The following is an 18,896-nucleotide window of genomic DNA, read 5'->3' on the forward strand; positions in this document are numbered from 1 at the left end:
TGAAGCTACAGCCTCCCCCTGAAAACTGTCATTCTTCTGTTATTACAAAACAAACCAAAGCAAGACAAAACATCCACCCTTCTTTTAGAGGCTGGGTGAATTGTTTGTGAACATCTACTAATCCTAAAGTCGGTACCGTTTTTCTCTCAGTACCAAGTCAGTTAAAACTTTTAGTTGTCAGTCCATCACAGTCCAGTCACATGCATACATCCACACACATTCATACCAGATATTGCTGATAATGGAGTCTGACACGCAACCTATTCAAGCCTCCATCACCAGCAAGATGACGTCATCATTTTAAAGGAAACAGTTCCTTGTTTGTTTGGGTTTTTTTTGGACTGGATTGACTCGCTGCAATCCTTTTAGGCTCAGGACTTCTCATTCGATCAGTGTCCCATATAAGTGAATTTCTCCCAAGCCCATTATAATCATCGAGAAAAACACTTTGCGACTGTTTTCAGTAAGAACATTTCATAGCGCTTTAAAGTTCAATCTCTCAGGCCTGGATTAAGGAGCCGATTTGTTAAATCAGGAACTCACAAAATACCAAAATATCACCACCGGTGGATCATACCTCTCAGATGTTCTTATCTCAGTGCACTGTAACGAAAGCAAAAACAAACGTAACCAATAAAACACTCATATAATAACAAATACTGGGGCCCATTGCAAACATGTCCAAGCATAAAACCATCCTTCTCTCTCTTAGAGAAGGAAAACAATCCAAACCTCAATGATAGAATCAACCTAGTGTCAAACAAAACCCAAAGATCAACCAAATATTGTGTAGGCATACAGTTACCGAAACTCCTTTTTTTGCACCGACAAAAACATGTCGGATTTACTTGATTCAATAGTGGACAGTGGTTACCAGAGGTGTGGACTCGAGTCACATGACTTGGACTCGAGTCAGACTCGAGTCATTAATTTTATGACTTTAGACTTGACTTGAAAAAATGTTCTAAGACTTGTGACTTACTTGGACTTTTACACCAATGACTTGGGACTTGAATTGGACTTGAACCGGTTTACTTGAAAAGACTTGATATTTTACCCCAAATATAAAATTTAACATGCATATTATATAGAGATTGAAAATGTGACGTCATTCACGGGTAGAACCGCAAAGGATTCTGGGAACTCGTGGCAAGAGGTACTAGCGCACACAGACTTTCAATTGAAATCAGTTATACAGCGATAAAAAGAAACACAAAAATGTCAAGAAGCTGTTGTATTATTAACTGCAATAGCGGGTCGCATGACAGCCACGGGAAGCCGACGGGTAAAGAGATCGGTTGTTATCGGATTACGTCGTTGAAGAGAAATTGTTCGAGCCATGTTTCCGAAGTAACAAAGACGCGACGGATGGCCTGGATTGCAGCCATTCAAAGACCAAATATAACGTCCCAGAACACTCCAGCTCACAGGTTAGTCTGCTCCAAGCATTTACACGAAGGTCAGTGTTTTTTAGTAGTTAATACGTCATTTTTCATAAAATAATTGGTGATATAGGTTACAAGCAAGTCTGGCGCTGAACAGAAATGGTCGCGCTATGCTCCTTTGTTTATTGTGCATAAATAGTGAATTGTCCTGACACAATATTGCGTTTCGCTTCTGTTATTATGGTACATTGACAAAAACATATACTTTTATTCACAGGATAAAACTGTTGTTTTGTATCACTAATTGTCCAGTACGATTACAGCATACAATATTATTGTCACTGCTACATTTCTGTGATGCTACCAGAAATTATTTCCACTACTAATTAGTTATCGTTGAGCTCAAAGGTCCTATTAATAAACGGTTAACGAATGTGTATTTATGACGACGATTTGTGAGACTGGTAAACTTATGATATGTACGATGGTCTTTCGTTCTACACTGTGCGTTTCAAGGTCCTGCACCCATCCGTCGGTAAACTGTACCTGGGCTTGTTGCAGTGACCTGAAGTTACTAAACTTCATGAGTGTATGCACTCACTCCAAGAACCGTATAATTATAAATATGCATATAAATATGCTACGATGAGATAGCTGACTTCATCTAACTAGCAAATGTTGTCCAGGCTACGTTGGTGATGCAGTTTTTTTTTAATGTGTATGATATTTTTGTCATGCGATTTTAAAGCCGGTCCTACAAGCGCATCCAAGAATAACATGCAGCTTATCTCAGAACTGTTGGTGAAAATTATTCTTGGAGCTAGGTTTAATTGAGCTGCATTTTAAAGAGGTGCAATTTCACAATTTGTGTATATTTTCTAAGTTCACTATTTTGTCATGTGTTGAGAAAAACACAGATTTTAAAATTACATGGTCTAATATTTACATTTAGCATATAACTGCAACATGCTTTTTTTCGTTTTTTTGAATGACTCGAAAGGACTTGAAATTCAAAGTTTCAGACTTGTGACTTGACTCGGACTTTTACACCAGTGACTTGAGACTCGACTCTGACTTGCCTGACATTACTTGAGACTTGACTTGAGACTTGAGGATAAAGACTTGAGACTTACTTGAGACTTGCAAAACAATGACTTGGTCCCACCTCTGGTGGTTACACACAAACGCTTTGCTTTGGCAGAAATTTAAACAACTGGGTTAAATCAACACAACCTTTTCATATTTTCTCCGGAATAAAACTCACACCGTTCATTCATCATTTTCACTCTCTACCACTGCTCCTTGTTAGGCTGTGTTAAGCACAGTGAACAATTCAGTGGAGGCCTTGAGCCATAAACAGACATCACGCACACGCATTGTTTTCATTACCAAACTGCAATAGACCCTGTCCCCTAAATCAACACAAATGCCCTCTGTGTGGCATGAAATGCATTTAACCAATAAACAATCAATGGCGTCTTGTTGTTGTAACCGACTCCGTATTTAGATGTTTGTGTGCAGCATTTGTTAGTAAAGCATTCTTCATTGCATCAGCGTGTGTGTGTGTATCACTCTTCATTCTGAGTCTGTGCATGTAGATGTGTGTGTTTGTGTGGGTGTTTGTGTTCATCACTTTCCTGTTGTGGTGTTCTGGGTAAACCACGGCCTGAAGCGTGCCCTTGGATCCTGCCCTCCTCCATTTCAGTATGTTTACATCCATCGGTTCTGCTGCTCAAAGTTCTGTCCATACTGGTTCTGGCCCCAGTTGGGGCAGTCCTTTTCTCCAGTGTCCTGCATCTTCTCCTTGTTCCGCTCCTCCTTAACTTGACCCTTTTTCTTCTGTAGCTCCTTCAGGGTTTTGATACGCAGCTCAATCGTCTGGATGTCCGTGCCAAGCTCCAGTCTACGCTGCTGCTCCAGCTCTTCCTCTGTTTCTCCCAGCCAAGTCAAGATTTTTGTTCATGTCAGAGGTCCTGAGCCTGCCAGAGCTCCCAGTGCCCAATCACTCTTTAAGTCTGGGACTCTGAGCTGCTGGGATCTGCTAGTCGCCCATCAGTCACAGATATCCCATATATGAGGAGTCCGTTTCTGTGCTTGCAGAAGTGCGGCTGCTGTCCGTTTGTTGCAGGTGGAAACGGCTGACATCCAGAGGGTGTATATGAGAGTCTGCAGCAGCAACCTCCCCAGTGGAAGACCTCAGTGTTTGTTCTGTTAGTTTAACAAAGGCCTCAGGGCTCTCTCTTGTTAGATTATAATATTATTTTATGCCATGTTATACCCCTAACTAAAGATTGTGAATTATTATGTAGTTTTAGTTTGCATTATTCTCCTGAATTAGAAGAAGCTGATAACTATTGCATTCGTTAAACTGATTTGCATTACATTAGACTGCTGATTTATTGTGGATGAATGATATTGTTTTATGATGTTATAAGAAATACTGTTTGCAGAAAGTCATCGCCTTATTTGTCTGATTAGAAGAGAACAGAATATACTGGAGTTTTCTGCCCCAACTCAGCAGGAGCAGATAAACGGGGAGCCAAGGTTGTAGCTTAGGCACCGTGTGAGAGAAAGCATGTGAATGTTTAGGCTTTTATGATAAGGTGGGAGAACCAGAGGCTATAAGAGTTTGAGCAATGCTCCACCATTTTGAGATCTGAGGCTGTCTGCATACAGTGTCCATCTCCCACGCGTGTGATCATTAAAATCATCGTTTGACTTAACCCGGCCGGACCAGTGTTGTTATTGTGGTTTTTTCTCTTGTCTCAAGCATGCAATGTCTTTGAATGGCTGCAATCCAGTCGCCTCTTTGTTACTTCGGAAACATGGCTCGAACAATTTCTCTTCAACGACGTAATCCGATAACAACCGATCTCTTTACCCGTCGGCTTCCCGTGGCTGTCATGCGACCGGCTATTGCAGTTAATAATACAACAGCTTCTTGCCATTTTTTGTGTTTCTTTTTATCGCTGTGTAACTGATTTCAATTGAAAGCCTGCGTGCGCTAGTACCTCTTGCCACGAGTTCCCAGAATTCTTTGCAGTTTTACCCCTGAGTGACGTCACATTTTCAATCTCTATTGCCCAGTAGAATTAAAGCATACAATATTATTGTCACTGCTACATTTCTGTGATGCGTACCAGAAATTATTTCCACTACTAATTAATTACCATTGAGCTCAAAGGTCCTATTAATATTGGTTAACGAATGTGTATTTATGCTGTCTTTTTCTTTTCTTTTTTTTCACTTAAATGACCTCGGACAAGAAAGCCTATTTTTTCTGTTGTTCAATACTGAAGGAATTTAAACTTTATATGCAGAACATTGTAGAATATTTTTAAGGTTATCTGCTATAAAAAGCCAGACCAGGAAAATCTCCTTCATGTTTTTCTGTTTTTTATTCTCAGTTACTTTCACACAAAGGCATCTGCTGTGATGTTCACAATTCTGATGAAGTCAGTACTGATAAATGATCAGAATTATAATATTTCTGACTGTCTGCGGCTAAGTTGAATCGAATCGGGACTTTGAAAATGGATTATAGAAATCAGTGATGATACCCAGCCCTAGTGAGCAGCCTAGGCACGACAGAAGTGGATGTAGCTGTAATAGGAAAAGAACTATTGCTAACTTTTCTGTTAAGGCCTGATCCTTCTGAAATTCATAGCCAGTGCTCTGACACGGTGTCATCAATCTTTGAATGCTGAAAAAGCACAGTGTATCCAGAAAAACACATTGTATTATATAAATTATTATAAAATTTGTGTGCGCCTAACTTTTGTGCCGGTACGCCTAACTTTTTAAAGTTCTAGACTAACTTCTAGACTAGACTAACTTTTTGCCATGAGCGTACCGGTACGCCTAACTTTTTAAAGTTAGGCGTACCGGTACGCCCATGGCAAAAAGTTAGTCTAGAGCCCTGTACCGTCATTAAGAAGCGGCAAAACGAATGTGTCTACGCGAGCTAATTTGCGATGTGCACCGCTGGCCCGGCCATTAATTTTTTTAATACACCTTCTCAGATAATTTCACTGCGTGTCGTGCCCAGGGCTGTACTGGGACAAAAATCGCTCTGGGCATTTTGACTACAGACCGGCCCACCAGGTATTAAAGCCATAAAGCCTTTGAATGAAAACAAACACTGTTGTGACAGTGATGTACAGTCTTGTTGGTATATGTATGATTTCTATACATTTTACATCAGATAAAAACTTTGGTTGTAAGATTCAGATAATTATTTAATAACAGCCAGACATTTTAAATGAGAATAAGAAAGTATTTTTATGTGCCCCACTGTCCCTGTCAATGCCCTACCTGGTCCCCTGGCAAAGTCCCCTGCACAGTTACCAGCTGTCAGCTACTTAGAAAAGGATCCTGGTGTTATTTGTCTCTCAGAAACAGTTCATAACTTCAACTCATTCATGTCACCTAAAAGGTAAACCTGTTTCTCCATCACCTGTTCAGCTCTGATGATTCAGTAAGGACATCTCCTGGTTTCATCTTCATGTTTCCCTCTCACCACATATCCAAACCGACATCATGACCAGCAGCTTTACAGCTGTGGCTCCAGCAAACTTCAGCTGATGCTAGAAAGTAATATTGAATAAATTCGAACACCAGCTGATCAAGCTTAAACGTGCTGCTGTTGTTTTGCGCGACATCCGCTGGTTTCTTCTTTCTGGCGCAAAGTGGGCGATAAACAAACAAGAGAGACGATCAGCTGATCATTGATCAGTTTCATGATTGAAGTAGAAACGGGAGAGGGAGGGGGGAGAATGAGAGAAGAAGAGGCAGCTGTGCAGCGTAACGACAGAATAAATCCAGCTTTGTGTCTTCATCATTGTAGCTAAAGTCCGGGACAAACTGTGTTCCTTTCCAGCTCAAAATGATACCCATAATATTTTCTCTGAATACGTGACGATTCCATTTTTATGGGACGGTCGGCAACTCTACTAACTAACTAACCTTATGAACAAAATAAAGTTATGGTTTATTATGGTTATGCCATCAGTTAACCCTTCGTGTATCAGCTGTGACACGCATGCCCGGGGTTGCCGACCCTGTTCATAGGTATTGTTGTCACTGAGTGTAGTAATGTTTATTTGCTCTGCTTCTTCTTGTCAGGGATAAAATACATATCTATACTTTTTGTGTCCCAGCTGAGTATCAGGAGGAGAAGAGTCTGGTGGAGCAGCAGAGGAAAAGTTTCAGCCATTTGGACTCAGCTCAGCCACTACAGAGGAAACAATGACTTCAACACAGGAGGTGAGAAAAATATCACAGTTACACTGTTATTGAAACTGTGTGCACAGCTGGTTGTTAACAGCAGCTTTATATTTTCCATCCTGGGCTCCTCCACACATGCAGAATGTACGTCACAAACAAAAAACACAAAAGTTACAAGAAAATACAAAGATGATATTTTATCAGCACACATTGCAAGAACAATATCATCAGTTGAACTCTTGAATTTTTCATGAAGTAAAAGATTTTCTCCAGTGATCAATATTTCTTAAGTTATGTCATTTTCATTCCAACTCCCATTGTAACAGTCTAAGGAGCTTGGAAAGAAAAGCGTCTTGTCTTCTTTAAGTTGCTTGAAGACGTTTCGCCTTCATCCAAGAAGCTTCTTCAGTTCTAGGGTCAACTGGTGGAGAGTCCCAGATTTAAGCCCTGTGGGAGTAACCCACCGAGAGTGTCAAGGCTCGGCTGTGTGGCAGGCAGGAGGAGGACCCAAACGCAAAACTCACAGACACGGGGATGAACTCAAAATCACAGCTTTAATGCTGGAATGGCAGAACATAGGAAATACAAAACTAAACTGGGAAAAGTAAACTAACATACGCAGAGAGACACAGGGAGATCCACACAACATGAGGGACGACGTCACCCTGAACAGAGGGAGACGCAGACAGAAATACACAGAGGGTTAACGAGGGAAGTGGGAACACACGGGGAACACAGGTGACACTGATAATCATAACGAGACAGGGCGGGGTGAACTGAACACTGACGGGAGAGGTGAAACAGGAAGTACAGGAGGAGAGAGAGCACGAGTAGAACACCAACGTAACAGGCAGGGGAGACATGGAATAAACACGAAAGGGGACGAGGGCTCATAAATACATAGAGGGCACACAGGGGGAAGAGAGAGCACGGGGAGAACTCAGACATAATGGGCAGGGGAAGCATGGAATAAAATACAAACATACAAGGAAACTAAGAACACTGGGCCAACATGGCCCAGGACCATGACAGAGAGGGGCAATGGACCCCCTGATGATCCTCTGCCTAATCACATGAGCCAAGGTGTGAAAACGGGTGTGGGTCACAATCAGCCAGGGTTTCGGGTGAGTTCATTGTGAAACCTGGCCCCACCCTATCATGTGATTTCCTGAGGTCAGATGGCCCAGGATAACTAGCCCGGGTTCAAGGCTCACTAGAACCCGTGAGAACACCGGACTCCCGGCAAATCGTTTTCAAACCCACCGCCGTCTTTCGCTACTCAGGTTAAACATGATATATGAGTCACTTAGATAACTTAAAAATATTATTGTTTGGCTTTTTTTAGTATTTTATTTGTTCCTGAGTAAATCGGTTTGGCTGAGATTAAAGTTATAGTTTTTACACAGCTGAATAAACGTCAAGCAGACAGCTGATTATCAGAAGTGTGAGGTGCTCGAGAATTTACTCTGTTGTCCTGTTACATTTTAGATAGCAAGGAGCAGACGGCTGAGTTTATTAAACTTCACCAAAAAAATCTGCAAATTTCAATCAAATTTAAAAAGCTATCATCCTGTCTTTAAGGTATGTGCTAACTAAAAATAAACACTTAAAGCTGTAAGCTAATGATAGTTATATAAGAGCAGCTGCATGCTGGTGCAATAAGCTGTACGTTTTATGTCCAATGGATGCATGATCTGATTAGTCGACTATCAAAATAATCGTTTGTGGCAGCCCTACAGCACAGCCATGTTTTTGTCTGTAGAAACCCTTGTTGCATTTGAAATATACAGTGGGGCAAATAAGTATTTAGTCAGCCACCGATTGTGCAAGTTCCCCCACCTAAAATGATGACAGAGGTCAGTAATTTGCACCAGAGGTACACTTCAACTGTGAGAGACAGAATGTGAAAAAAAAATCCATGAATTCACATGGTAGGATTTGTAAAGAATTTATTCGTAAATCAGGGTGGAAAATAAGTATTTGGTCAATAACAAAAATACAACTCAATACTTTGTAACATAACCTTTGTTGGCAATAACAGAGGTCAAACGTTTACTATAGGTCTTTACCAGGTTTGCACACACAGTAGCTGGTATTTTGGCCCATTCCTCCATGCAGATCTTCTCGAGAGCAGTGATGTTTTGGGGCTGTCACCGAGCAACACGGACTTTCAACTCCCGCCACAGATTTTCTATGGGGTTGAGGTCTGGAGACTGGCTAGGCCACTCCAGGACTTTCAAATGCTTCTTACGGAGCCACTCCTTTGTTGCCCGGGCGGTGTGTTTTGGATCATTGTCATGTTGGAAGACCCAGCCTCGTTTCATCTTCAAAGTTCTCACTGATGGAAGGTGGTTTTGGCTCAAAATCTCACGATACATGGCCCCATTCATTCTGTCCTTAACACGGATCAGTCGTCCTGTCCCCTTGGCAGAAAAACAGCCCCATAGCATGATGTTTCCACCCCCATGCTTCACAGTAGGTATGGTGTTCTTGGGATGCAACTCAGTATTCTTCTTCCTCCAAACACAACAAGTTGAGTTTATACCAAAAAGTTCTACTTTGGTTTCATCTGACCACATGACATTCTCCCAATCCTCTGCTGTATCATCCATGTGCTCTCTGGCAAACTTCAGACGGGCCTGGACATGCACTGGCTTCAGAAGCGGAACACGTCTGGCACTGCGGGATTTGATTCCCTGCCGTTGTAGTGTGTTACTGATGGTGACCTTTGTTACTTTGGTCCCAGCTCTCTGCAGGTCATTCACCAGGTCCCCCCGTGTGGTTCTGGGATCTTTGCTCACCGTTCTCATAATCATTTTGACCCCACGGGATGAGATCTTGCGTGGAGCCCCAGATCGAGGGAGATTATCAGTGGTCTTGTATGTCTTCCATTTTCTGATGATTGCTCCCACAGTTGATTTTTTTAACACCAAGCTGCTTGCCTATTGTAGATTCACTCTTTCCAGTCTGGTGCAGGTCTACAATACTTTTCCTGGTGTCCTTCGAAAGCTCTTTGGTCTTGGCCATGGCGGAGTTTGGAGTCTGACTGTTTGAGGCTGTGGACAGGTGTCTTTTATACAGATGATGAGTTCAAACAGGTGCCATTCATACAGGTAACGAGTGGGGGACAGAAAAGCTTCTTACAGAAGACGTTACAGGTCTGTGAGAGCCAGAGATTTTCCTTGTTTGAGGTGACCAAATACTTATTTTCCACCCTGATTTACGAATAAATTCTTTACAAATCCTACCATGTGGATTCATGGATTTTTTTTTCACATTCTGTCTCTCACAGTTGAAGTGTACCTCTGGTGCAAATTACTGACCTCTGTCATCATTTTAGGTGGGGGAACTTGCACACTCGGTGGCTGACTAAATACTTTTTTGCCCCACTGTATGGTGGTAAGGCAGATGTCTAACAGTGTGCAAATCTCATTGTAGCACATCATTGTAATGTGATACTATCGTCAGAAGGTGGTGGCAACACACCTACAATGTGTTTGTTGACTCTTTGATTCCACTAATGGAGTTTCAGTTTGTTCCACGACTGCATTTCACTCACTGACTCTGTTTGTATCTCTGTCACTGCAGGACCAACATGGAGCGAGAAGTCAGCGCTCTCAGGAGGCCGACAAACCTCACAGAAGAAAGAGAGAGAAAACATACACCTGTGACGAGTGTGGGAAGGGTTTTACCAAGGCTGGGAGCTTAAAAACACACCAACTCTTCCACAGTGGAGTTAAAGCATACAGCTGTGAGTTGTGTGGAAAGTCTTTTACCCAGACTGGAGACTTAAAAAGACACCAACTCATCCACAGTGGAGTTAAAGCGTACAGTTGTGAGTTGTGTGGAAGGTCTTTTACTTATAGTCACGCCTTAAAATCACACCAAGTCATCCACAGTGGAGTTAAAGCGTACAGCTGTGAGTTGTGTGGAAAGTCTTTTACCCAGACTGGAAGCTTAAAAACACATCAACTCAGACACACTGGAGTTAAAGCGCACAGCTGTGATCAGTGTGGGAAGGATTTTGCCCATCCTAGAGGCTTAAAAATACACAAACTCATCCACAGTGGATTTAAACCATACAGCTGTGACTTGTGTGGAAAGTGTTTTACCTATAGTCAGTCCTTAAAATTACACCAAGTCACCCACAGTGGACTTAAAGCGTACAGCTGTGATCAGTGTGGTAAAGCTTTTGTGACATACAACGAATTAAAGCAGCACATGTTTACCCACACTGAAGAGAGACCTTATAAATGTGACCTGTGTGAAATGGCTTTTAAAGATCCACGTTCCCTGAAAGTACACCAACAGATCCACACCAGAAAGAGACTCTACAAGTGCAGTTACTGTGAGGTATGTATTTATATTTTTTACAATTTCAGTTACTGCAAGTATTATGTGAATGAAATTTTATTTCAAAGCTAAATGAGACATGAAAATGTCATGTACAGAATAGGGTGTGTATTGGTAAGAATCTGGCGATACAATATCTATCATAATACAGGGGAGATGATACGATATATTGTGATACTAAATACCAGACGATATTTGTGTTTAGGACTGAATTTAATTAGGAAAACTCACAGTAAACAGTCCAAACTGTTAAATGCTTGACATGAAACATCTAAAACAAAAACACTCTAAGTTCAAAATGAATGGAGAAATTAACATCTGCCTTATGAGAAGTCAAATAAACAAACAAAAACTACTTTACTGAAATATCAACTATTTCTTTAACATGAAAAAAGGTAAACAATGTAACATGTTGTTACTTACTAAGTACTATGATTGTAAAATACTTATCCAAAAACTGCTCTATGGAGCATCAAAACAAAGCACTTTTTATGTGACCTTAACATAAACAAATATAAATCAAAAATGAAACTGCTTGAAGAATCCATCCAAGTAAACATTAACAAACAATGTAAAGTGCTATTACAACTAAGTGTTAATAAAATAAAGTACAGCTCTGCAGTGTCCATCAATGGAACACTTTTAGTACAACCTGAAAAAACTCATCTAAATAAAAGTGCTTATGAGACTCAACCAAAATACCAAACATTCTCATATCAGAGATTTTACATGTTAGTGTTTTCTCAGTGCTTATTTTTCAATTTCCAGATCTTTGTGCAGGAATACAAGCTGGTCGACATAGTCAGCTCTCAGGACACTTCTCTGTGCATTTACTATGTCTCCTGCAGAGGAGAAAACTCTCTCTGCAGAGACACTTGTTCCAGGAATGCATAGGAAACTCCTTGCTACTTTGGATAGTTGAGGGTATTACTGTTCATGGTCCTTCCACCAACTGAGAGGATTTCCTGTGAGAGGCAAAGGGCTCTCATCTCTATACCTCTTGATCTCAGCTGCAGCAACATCATGTTCTGATTTTGGTGCAGTATTGTCACTAGTAGAGGCAAATGTAGCTCCAAGCAAGTCCACCAATGCACAGGAGGTCCTCTGTCTCTTTAGGGGTGGCCGAGGGATGGAGTCAAAGCTGTCTTTGTTATGTGGGTGATGAGCCTCCTCTGTGGCATTCTCTTCCTCCACTTGTTTGTCAGTCTCCTTATTCTTTTGCTCCTTAAAAACATTAAATTCAAATAGTATTAATGTCACAAAGTCAAAATTCAAATCCAAGATTCACCCTGTTCTGCACTAATATCTGATGACAAATGTCATCAATATACTTTTTTTTTTTTTACTTTATTCACTTCAGTTGAATTTCAGTTGAATTTTTCCAAGTAAATTCATTCATTTATTTACTTACTTTTTTCCCTTCTTTATCACAGTCACTCACCACAGTGTCCAACAGTCTGGAATAGGTCTCACTGGTCTCTGCTTCAGACAGGAAGGGCAGGTCCTTAAACTGAGGATCAACAGTTGATGCCATCCATAGTGTCTCCCTCTCATTTACATATCTCTTTCCCAGATCTTCTGCTATGGCAGTCTTAATGTTCCTTACTGTCGGTGTATCATCAACACTTTCTTGTGCACCCATCACAAGCTTGGCATGAAGAGGAGCAATGATGGACAGGGTTGGCATGCCCTCCTCTGACATCACCAGGGTGGCGTCCTTCATAGGCTTGAGTGCCCTGACAACTTCTTTTGCACATGTGATGTCAGACTCACTTAATGTGAAGATTTCTTTTTCACTCTTCCTAACTTCTGCAGAAAGCAGAGCTGCACAGATGGCTGGTTGCTGTTCTAAAAATCGTTCTATCATATCATAGGAGCTGTTCCATCTTGTTATTGCATCCGAGATCAATCTGTGAGCAGGTAGCTGAAGGAGGCGCTGTTTCTGCTTCAACTGATTGCTGGCTGTGGTGCTGCGCCAAAAAAAAGGCTGTTACACGTCGGATCCTCCCGAGAAGTCGCACCACGGATTGTATTTTCAGTGCTTTCTGTGAGGCGAGATTCAGACTGTGTGCAAAACATTGTATGTGCGTTATGCCTGCAAGTCTAGCCGCGAGAGCCATGTTTGGTGCATTATCGGTAACAACAACAAGGTCCTTTGCGTTCAATCCCCATTCAGCCACAGCATCAGTTAGTAATGCTGCAATGTGCTCACCTGTGTGACTGTCATGCATGGCTCGGGTTTGTAGTACATGAGACTGAAGGTTCCACTGGTCCGTTATGTGATGTGCTGTAACAGTTACGTACGATTCAGTGGCTCTCGAAGTCCAAGCGTCGCATGTCAAAGCAACTGTCTCTGCCGAGCTGAGAGAGTCCAGCACTGTCGCTTTGACTTCTTGGTACAACTTTAATAGAGCGATGTCCGTGATGTGTTGTCGGGAAGGAACGGTGTAACGGGGCTCCAGCGTTTTAATCATATTACAAAATCCTTTATTCTCCACAACACTCAGAGGGCGCATGTCTTTGCAAATAAAAACAAGTACTGACTGCGTTATTTTTGTTGCACGAGTTGAAGTTGCTGGTAGTTTCGAAAAGTTAACTTCTTCAATTGTCCGTTGAGCGGGATCACCTCGTTTCGTTTTAAAATTAGCATTTGGCGCTACATCGCTATGGTGTCTACACACGTGTGTTCGTAAATTCGTGGTATTACCCGAATATTTGACTCTGGCGGTGCAGATTTTACAGACTGCATAGCTCTTGTCATAGTCTTTACTGCCTTCTTTTGTCCTAAATCCAAAATAAGTCCACACATCAGCTTTGAAAGTTGCTGGGGCCGGCTGTATCCTCTCCTCTTCGGTCATCAGTTAGCTAGCACAATTGGCCACACATCCACTGTTCTACTTCGTTGGTTTTTGGCAAACTAGACGCTTCTACAGTTATCGCGAGAACTCGTTTTTCCGTAACGTAAAGGCGGTAAAAACTGCCATCTCCAAACTCCCAGACCCACTCGGCGAAGTTGTCATGCTCCCAAACACTCCCCTGTCCACCAGTCTCTCCACCAAACATTGTTTAATTTCCACCTTCTTAGAATGCAATGGAACATCCACATTGAATAAATTAGCCACTACTAACAAATCTGCTTTATTGCACCGCTCCAACTTTTCAATGGAGGGCTGTTGCGCAAAATCATCCATGTCAAACGACATCATGAGCAAAGCAAAAAAGAAAAACACAACTCTGCAGACAACTAACCACATCCAATCACTCTAGGTCTGCAAAACTCGCGCCCAATGCATAGATGGATGACACTCTCCCATTTTCCTCAACTCCCACATTGACGGTCCCCCCACCGTAAACATCAAAAGGAAACAAATTACACGAACAAAAAAGGGACGAGCCCCTAGGTTAGTATCTTGTAGCATCCAGAGGTTTAAACATCAATCTTCCCATTAAGTAGATTACCTAGAAATGAAGAGTTGTTTTCGCCCAGTAAGCTGAGCGTTATAATGTAAACAGTAAAATGTAATTGGACGTTGGCAGAGATGCTCTTTATTTTAGGCAATGTTCAGGATTAAAATGTTGAAGCAATTCCCTGACTCTCCCTGTCTTTGTGTCTTTGTTTAGAAACAGAGCGACACAGATGGATCCAGTTCTCGACCCTGTCATCACTGTGGTGGTGGGAAAGACTTTCGCTGTGACCTTTGTGGAAAAACCTTTAATCGGCAGCGGAACCTAAAATGGCACCAACGTAGACACACTGGAGACAAAATGAACTACTGCAAAGAATGTGGGAGAGGCTTCCCCACACGGAATCAATTAAAAATACATGAACTCATTCACAGTGGAGTCAAAAAGCACGTGTGTGACCAGTGTGGGTCATCCTTCACCACTGCAAGTGAGATTAAAGTGCATAAACGAGTCCACACCGGAGAGAAACCATACAAGTGCAGACACTGTGACGGAAGCTTTTCACGGTCAGGTAGTCGTAACCTTCATGAACTTACACACATTGAAGGGAACTTCAGCTGTGACCAGTGTGACAAGAGCTTCAGGAATCTCAGTTCATACTCCGAACATAAACGATCCCACGCTGTAAATAAACAGTTTCACTGTTACCAATGTGCAAAAACATTCACTTCATTATCTGCTCTGTGCAAACATCAGCGTGATCATGCAGGACTGAAATCACTGGATCACAATGAATCTGATGGGACAGAAAGATCCTCTTCTGGTTTCAGGGTCGGACTTAAACACCTTGAGATCAGGCTCCACAGAGTTCAGCTGGAGTCTCCTGTAAAGAGTGCAGCTGATGTCACACTTGGATCTGATGAGGTAGCTCTGCTTTCTGGACCTGCAATTAATAATCCTGCCTCTTAAATTTATGAAGTTGCAAAGTATTGTCCTCCTTCCTTTTTCTTTTAGTTTTCTGTCATTTCTTAAAGATTGTTTTGCCTGAATGTTGAATCTCTCTCTCGTGGTTTGATCAGTAAATCTCATGTGGCTGGCTGCACTTAGAGGGAACCTGCTATACTGCACATGAATTCAATTTTGCATTAGATATTGTTGAATTCTTCTTTATTTTGTTGTATCCCTTTATGGATGTGTAAAGGAAATAAATGCAGACATAATGGTTTACTACTGATCTAGCTAACCTATTCCACGAGCACAACATGGCATGGGCCAAAGTCAGGAGAACTAAGCTACACACTGATTGGTTGCTTTTCAAGCAGCTGTGTGATGCATACACAGTTGTCATTAGAAAGGTCAAAGCTGATCATTTTGTTGTGGAGACTTATAGGGGCTATTTCAAACAAATAGCCCCTATAAGATTTGGGTGACGATAAAATTACCTTGTAATGAAACTGTTGTTTGGCTTAATGAACATTTTATGATGTCCCTGAAACTCTAAATCAGGGGAGTCAAACTCATTTTACATCACAGCTTCTGTGACCTTTAGTGGGCCAGCCCAGTGAAACTCCCCTTTCTGTCAGTAATGAAATTACATATTTAACTGCTTTTATACACAACAAATGAGAAAGAAAGAAATCTGTCAGCATAATTGTTTGGACTTGAATTGTGAGAAATAAATTTAGAATTGCAGAAAAAGTTCTGACTGTACAGTTGTTGTTTTTTTTAACCCTATAAGATAAGATAAGATGACCTTTATTAGTCTCACAGGTGGGAAATTTGTGTTGTTACAGCAAAAGTGCAAAGTTATGTAGCAGAAATTAGAAAACACTGGAATGCAATAAAATAAAACAGAAATACAAATACTATATACAACTGAGTAGGAAAATACAACTTCGTCAGAAGAAGAATTGCACATATAGCAGTCTTATTGCACATGTGTGTGTTTGATCAGCTGCAAAAGTCTTTGTTGTGGAGTCTGACAGCAGTGGGGAGGAAAGACCTGCGAAATCTCTCCGTCCCACACCGTGGGTGCCGCAGTCTCCCACTGAAGGAGCTGCTCAGTGCTGTCAGAGTCTCCTGCATGGGGTGGGAGATGTTGTCCAACAGGGATGACAGCTTAGCCACCGTTCTCCTGTCACTCACCACCTCCACTGGGTCCAGAGGGCAGAACAGAGCTGGCCCTTCGGATCAGCCTGTTCAGTCTCTTCCTGTCCCCGGCAGAGATGTTGCCGCCCCAGCAGACCACACCATAGAAGATGGCTGAGGCCACCACAGAGTCATAGGTCTTCAGGAGTGGGCCCTCCACTCCAAACGACCTGAGTCTCCGCAGCAGGGAGATCCTCTATTACTCCCATTGTAGGCAATCCATCTTTTAAACCATCTATTCTACACAGTACATATAGACTTTGGAAACCGGTAGGACTTTGCACAATCGGTAATCTATACTAGGAGGATGTTTTTGCCTCTTTCAAGCAGTTACAAGAGCTATACAAGCTACAAGGGAGCAACTTTTTTCTCAGATACCTCCAGATAGGAGACTATGTCAGGAAATGCATTTCGAGTCATTGTGAGTTTAGTTTAGTGTAGTTTTCTCTGGTCCCCTCCCCAATCAGACCAGGAGGGACATGTTTACCTGCATATTCTCCTTAACTTGCTGGTTGTCTGTGTGGTTTCCAAAAAATGATGTGGGCTTCATAGATAACTGGGAAGCTTTCTGGAGGACACCTGGTCTTGTTATGAGAGACAGCATCCATCCCACTTTGGATGGAGCAGCTCTCATTTCTGGAAATTGATCAAATTGATCAAACCCCCCAAAATGTGACTATCCAGAGTTGGGACCAGGAAGCAGAGTTGCAGTCTTACACGCCTCTCTGTAGTTTCTCTCCTGTCACCCCCACAAAACCCCATCTCCATAGAGACTGTCAGCTCCCAAACTGTCACGTCTGGCGTGGCAGGCGTGTGGAGTAGGAGAATAGGACTCAAGATGCAACTTTTGATGTAAGTGAGCTTTATTTTATAAGGTGGGTGAAAACAAACAGAAACAGCAAAAGCGAGGATGAAAACTAAGCAAAACCTAAACTGGGAAAAACTAATGAAACAAACCTGAAACCAAAAACAGAGATGCTGCTTCAGAAGCACTGTGTCGAGCATTGATTTGTTTGGCCGGAGTCACGTGATCAGTGACATCTGAAGCTTCATTTAGAACATAAGTGATTCAGTGGTTTATAAGGAAGTGAATCATTCATAAGATTTGTGGAGTGTTTTGATAGTGAGAGATAGCAAACCACTGGTCATTCCACTGAGAGAAACTGAGTCAGGGGAGGTTTTGTCATGTGTGGGAGTGTTTTATCTGAAAACGTGAAAAACTTGAAAATGTCAGAAAACAGCTTTTCATAATGTAAATATTATTACAGTATATAACTTTAGAAACACTTCCATTTGACTTGAATTTAATATTATAAAAAATGTAAACTTAAAATGTTATTCTAAAATGTGCAGCAATTTAATTGGTTTATTCTTTTTAGGCGATAGTCTGTGGGACCAAGGAAGGCCTTATACCTGCATCTCTACCAACTTGCAATTTCTGGGCACTCCAGCCTCTTCTGTTTCAAGCAAGAGGATTTTCTCTAAGGCAGGAAAAGAAACAGACTCGGTCATCGTACAGTGAAGCAACTTCTCTTATGAAATCAAAATGAAAAAGGGTTACCTTAAATGGATCATGTTTTTACTTTGCAAGTTCATAAGTAGGGCTGGGTTTCGATTATCGATTTTACGATTAAAATCGATTCTAGCTTGGATAAAGTGATTTTTAAATATACATTTATTTTGCCTGAAACGCTAGAATCTCCACACATAGGACTCAGTTCTGCTTCTACGTGTGAGGACGGCAAGATGGCGAACTAAGCAGCTGTCCTTATCTTAGCTCTGGTGCAAGGTACCTTTTAGCCCTCCTTTTTTGATGATTTGTTCCCTCAAAAATCTTACGCCGACTTCACAAAGATGCCAAAAAACCAGAAGAAGGACAAAGGGGAAAGCAAGTCTTCCCAGAACGATAAAATACAAGATTTGGCTTCAGCTGCGCATGATCACAACTACTGCCTCTCAGACATGGAGTTTGAAAGTGGCGACGGGAAAAAAAGAAATCTGGAGGAAATTAATGACTTGCTTCTCTCGACTCTGTCTAAAGGTGACCATCCGAGAAAGATTGCTAATCCCAGTCCCACAGCGAGCGACATACTGGCAGCTATTCAAGCTCTCCACATGCGATTTGATAAACAAGATGACAAAATGGCGGACATTAACAACAAATTATTGGAGAATGCCTCGTTGATTGCCAGTCGTGCTGAGTCCATTGAATTCAATGCAACTGAAGTCCGTGAAGTCCGTCCCTAAACAGGAAAGTAAACTAAGTTTTTATTTTTTTATATATATTCAAGTTTGATATTTTTAATATTTTGAACTCTATTTTTATTTATCTTTAATGCTACGCACGTGTTTATCCTTTGTGTCGTTGAATGTTAGAGG

The 18,896-nt window shown here is 41.6% G+C and overlaps 1 long non-coding RNA gene across 5 annotated transcripts in view; it reads left to right on the forward strand.

Moving 5' to 3' along the window:
* LOC112432484 (uncharacterized) overlaps positions 1–16,079 on the forward strand; it is a 34,910-nt gene extending 18,831 nt beyond the window's left edge. The window contains exons 6-9 of one of the 5 annotated variants that reach the window (XR_013100231.1): positions 6,545–6,650; positions 10,200–10,964; positions 14,232–14,365; positions 14,586–16,079. This is a non-coding gene — a long non-coding RNA (uncharacterized LOC112432484). Of the gene's footprint in view, positions 1–3,230; positions 4,173–6,544; positions 6,651–10,199; positions 10,965–14,231; positions 14,546–14,585 lie in introns of those variants that run through there. The other 4 variants (XR_013100234.1, XR_013100230.1, XR_013100229.1 and 1 more) reach the window with 4 other exon arrangements.
* The last annotated feature ends 2,817 nt before the right edge of the window (positions 16,080–18,896 follow it).

This window comes from Maylandia zebra, linkage group LG9 (genome assembly GCF_041146795.1).
Source record: "Maylandia zebra isolate NMK-2024a linkage group LG9, Mzebra_GT3a, whole genome shotgun sequence".
Lineage (NCBI taxonomy): Eukaryota > Metazoa > Chordata > Actinopteri > Cichliformes > Cichlidae > Maylandia > Maylandia zebra.